This window comes from Oncorhynchus tshawytscha, linkage group LG04 (assembly GCF_018296145.1).
Source record: "Oncorhynchus tshawytscha isolate Ot180627B linkage group LG04, Otsh_v2.0, whole genome shotgun sequence".
NCBI classification, from domain to species: Eukaryota; Metazoa; Chordata; class Actinopteri; order Salmoniformes; family Salmonidae; genus Oncorhynchus; species Oncorhynchus tshawytscha.
This window is the reverse complement of record NC_056432.1, coordinates 52,245,896-52,250,553: the sequence shown is the minus strand read 5'-3', so window position 1 is coordinate 52,250,553 and position 4,658 is coordinate 52,245,896. Positions and strand designations below refer to the sequence as shown.

Here is a 4,658-nt window from a genome sequence, read left to right as displayed (position 1 = left end):
AAGCTGGCTTAACTCTTTTCATATGGGCCTCGGAAATGAATAAAATGAAGACCAAGTTGCGCTTTCCACAGTCAGTACGTTTAACTCATTCAAAAAGAGCCCTTTTTCCGTAACATTGGAACATCGCAATTGCATCCTCCTCACATCTTCTCTCCTCTCCACTTGCCTAATTCTCTAAACCCATTGGTGAGAAAACCAGAGTGCACTCCCCTCTGACCTTCTCCACCAATGTGTACAATCAAATGCTTGAAAAGGTACTGCTGAGAGTTGAACTCAGGATCTCCTGTTTACTAGACAGGCGCTTTAACCAACTAAGCCACAGCACCGATTTATATGACATCTATTGCAGATAAGAACTCACACACCTATTTGAATCAAACCAGTCTCATTCATTTAACCCATATCTCTGTCTAGCAAAAACACGTCACAAAACAAATGTCATTTACTAATATTGGAATCGATATGGACACCTTCAATTGTCAAGCAACAGGGTTTCTTAAGCTATGTTTTGGGTCCCAAAGTGGCCCTGAGCATGTGAAAGGTGGGTAGCAAGATATCAGTAAACATTTGTAATCGCAAACTATTTCTTCTTAAATATGGTCATTCGAGGACAGTACAATTTTCATTTGGGTCTCGAGATGAATAAACTCAAGAACCTCTGGCATGGATTCTTAAACAATGATTTTGGACCCAAAGCGGTTATTAACATGTGATAGGTGGGTCGCAAGATATCAGTAAACATTCAGAATCATACATTATTTCTTTATTATTTTGGTTGTTCGAGGACACTACAATTCACATTTGGGTGTCGAGCTTGAAAATGGTAAACTCCTCTAACACAGGAGATAATGTAATAATGTAAGTAATTAACCTACCATGAAATGGGGTCTTGGTCAAATAGCACAGATGTTGAGTTTCTTGACCTTACACAGTAAGTTTGATCTCGTTCAAAATACAACCCTTTTGAAATGACATTGCAGTGCGCTGATCCGGATTTGGACCGGGGTTGCTGAGGCCACAACTCAGAGTACTAACCACTATACGATCACTGCTGGCTTCAAGAGCTGGCGTGTAGAGCCTACTCATCCTTTGAAAGTGACGTGTACAAGCTGGCTTAACTCTTTTCATATGGGCCTCGGAAATGAATAAACTGAAGACCCAGTTGCGCTTTCCACAGTCGGTACGTTTAACTCATTCAAAAAGAGCCCTTTTTCCGTAACATTGGAAAATCGCAATTGCATCCTCCTCACATCTTCTCTCCTCTCCACTTGCCTAATTCTCTAAACCCATTGGTGAGAAAACCAGAGTGCACTCCCCTCTGACCTTCTCCACCAATGTGTACAATCAAATGCTTGAAAAGGTACTGCTGAGAGTTGAACTCAGGATCTCCTGTTTACTAGACAGGCGCTTTAACCAACTAAGCCACAGCACCCATTTATATGACATCTATTGCAGATAAGAACTCACACACCTATTTGAATCAAACCAGTCTCATTCATTTAACCCATATCTCTGTCTAGCAAAAACACGTCACAAAACAAATGTCATTTACTAATATTGGAATCGATATGGACACCTTCAATTGTCAAGCAACAGGGTTTCTTAAGCTATGTTTTGGGTCCCAAAGTGGGCCTGAGCATGTGAAAGGTGGGTAGCAAGATATCAGTAAACATTTGTAATCGCAAACTATTTCTTCTTAAATATGGTCATTCGAGGACAGTACAATTTTCATTTGGGTCTCGAGATGAATAAACTCAAGAACCTCTGGCATGGATTCTTAAACAATGATTTTGGACCCAAAGCGGTTATTAACATGTGATAGGTGGGTCGCAAGATATCAGTAAACATTCAGAATCATACATTATTTCCTTATTATTTTGGTTGTTCGAGGACACTACAATTCACATTTGGGTGTCAAGCTTGAAAATGGTAAACTCCTCTAACACAGGAGATAATGTAATAATGTAAGTAATTAACCTACCATGAAATGGGGTCTTGGTCAAATAGCACAGATGTTGAGTTTCTTGACCTTACACAGTAAGTTTGATCTCGTTCAAAATACAACCCTTTTGAAATGACATTGCAGTGCGCTGATCCGGATTTGGACCGGGGTTGCTGAGGCCACAACTCAGAGTACTAACCACTATACGATCACTGCTGGCTTCAAGAGCTGGCGTGTAGAGCCTACTCATCCTTTGAAAGTGACGTGTACAAGCTGGCTTAACTCTTTTCATAGGGCCTCGGAAATGAATAAACTGAAGACCCAGTTGCGCTTTCCACAGTCGGTACGTTTAACTCATTCAAAAAGAGCCCTTTTTCCGTAACATTGGAATATCGCAATTGCATCCTCCTCACATCTTCTCTCCTCTCCACTTGCCTAATTCTCTAAACCCATTGGTGAGAAAACCAGAGTGCACTCCCCTCTGACCTTCTCCACCAATGTGTACAATCAAATGCTTGAAAAGGTACTGCTGAGAGTTGAACTCAGGATCTCCTGTTTACTAGACAGGCGCTTTAACCAACTAAGCCACAGCACCCATTTATATGACATCTATTGCAGATAAGAACTCACACACCTATTTGAATCAAACCAGTCTCATTCATTTAACCCATATCTCTGTCTAGCAAAAACACGTCACAAAACAAATGTCATTTACTAATATTGGAATCGATATGGACACCTTCAATTGTCAAGCAACAGGGTTTCTTAAGCTATGTTTTGGGTCCCAAAGTGGGCCTGAGCATGTGAAAGGTGGGTAGCAAGATATCAGTAAACATTTGTAATCGCAAACTATTTCTTCTTAAATATGGTCATTCGAGGACAGTACAATTTTCATTTGGGTCTCGAGATGAATAAACTCAAGAACCTCTGGCATGGATTCTTAAACAATGATTTTGGACCCAAAGCGGTTATTAACATGTGATAGGTGGGTCGCAAGATATCAGTAAACATTCAGAATCATACATTATTTCTTTATTATTTTGGTTGTTCGAGGACACTACAATTCACATTTGGGTGTCGAGCTTGAAAATGGTAAACTCCTCTAACACAGGAGATAATGTAATAATGTAAGTAATTAACCTACCATGAAATGGGGTCTTGGTCAAATAGCACAGATGTTGAGTTTCTTGACCTTACACAGTAAGTTTGATCTCGTTCAAAATACAACCCTTTTGAAATGACATTGCAGTGCGCTGATCCGGATTTGGACCGGGGTTGCTGAGGCCACAACTCAGAGTACTAACCACTATACGATCACTGCTGGCTTCAAGAGCTGGCGTGTAGAGCCTACTCATCCTTTGAAAGTGACGTGTACAAGCTGGCTTAACTCTTTTCATATGGGCCTCGGAAATGAATAAACTGAAGACCCAGTTGCGCTTTCCACAGTCGGTACGTTTAACTCATTCAAAAAGAGCCCTTTTTCCGTAACATTGGAATATCGCAATTGCATCCTCCTCACATCTTCTCTCCTCTCCACTTGCCTAATTCTCTAAACCCATTGGTGAGAAAACCAGAGTGCACTCCCCTCTGACCTTCTCCACCAATGTGTACAATCAAATGCTTGAAAAGGTACTGCTGAGAGTTGAACTCAGGATCTCCTGTTTACTAGACAGGCGCTTTAACCAACTAAGCCACAGCACCCATTTATATGACATCTATTGCAGATAAGAACTCACACACCTATTTGAATCAAACCAGTCTCATTCATTTAACCCATATCTCTGTCTAGCAAAAACACGTCACAAAACAAATGTCATTTACTAATATTGGAATCGATATGGACACCTTCAATTGTCAAGCAACAGGGTTTCTTAAGCTATGTTTTGGGTCCCAAAGTGGGCCTGAGCATGTGAAAGGTGGGTAGCAAGATATCAGTAAACATTTGTAATCGCAAACTATTTCTTCTTAAATATGGTCATTCGAGGACAGTACAATTTTCATTTGGGTCTCGAGATGAATAAACTCAAGAACCTCTGGCATGGATTCTTAAACAATGATTTTGGACCCAAAGCGGTTATTAACATGTGATAGGTGGGTCGCAAGATATCAGTAAACATTCAGAATCATACATTATTTCTTTATTATTTTGGTTGTTCGAGGACACTACAATTCACATTTGGGTGTCGAGCTTGAAAATGGTAAACTCCTCTAACACAGGAGATAATGTAATAATGTAAGTAATTAACCTACCATGAAATGGGGTCTTGGTCAAATAGCACAGATGTTGAGTTTCTCTTGACCTTACACAGTAAGTTTGATCTCGTTCAAAATACAACCCTTTTGAAATGACATTGCAGTGCGCTGATCCGGATTTGGACCGGGGTTGCTGAGGCCACAACTCAGAGTACTAACCACTATACGATCACTGCTGGCTTCAAGAGCTGGCGTGTAGAGCCTACTCATCCTTTGAAAGTGACGTGTACAAGCTGGCTGAACTTCTTTCATTTGGGCCTCCGAAATGAATAAACTGAAGACCCAGTTGCGCTTTCCACAGTCGGTACGTTTAACTCATTCAAATAGAGCCCTTTTTCCGTAACATTGGAATATCGCAATTGCATCCTCCTCACATCTTCTCTCCTCTCCACTTGCCTAATTCTCTAAACCCATTGGTGAGAAAACCAGAGTGCACTCCCCTCTGACCTTCTCCACCAATGTG

The 4,658-nt window shown here is 40.8% G+C and overlaps 4 non-coding genes across 4 annotated transcripts; all 4 read right to left on the bottom strand.

Moving 5' to 3' along the window:
• Positions 1–252: 252 nt before the first annotated feature.
• Positions 253–326, bottom strand: trnat-agu. The gene has a single exon. It is a non-coding gene; the product is annotated as a tRNA-Thr (tRNA).
• A 1,032-nt stretch (positions 327–1,358) lies between these two features.
• On the bottom strand, positions 1,359–1,432 carry trnat-agu. The gene has a single exon. It is a non-coding gene; the product is annotated as a tRNA-Thr (tRNA).
• A 1,031-nt stretch (positions 1,433–2,463) lies between these two features.
• Positions 2,464–2,537, bottom strand: trnat-agu. The gene has a single exon. It is a non-coding gene; the product is annotated as a tRNA-Thr (tRNA).
• Positions 2,538–3,569: 1,032 nt separating this feature from the next.
• On the bottom strand, positions 3,570–3,643 carry trnat-agu. The gene has a single exon. It is a non-coding gene; the product is annotated as a tRNA-Thr (tRNA).
• Positions 3,644–4,658: the final 1,015 nt, after the last annotated feature.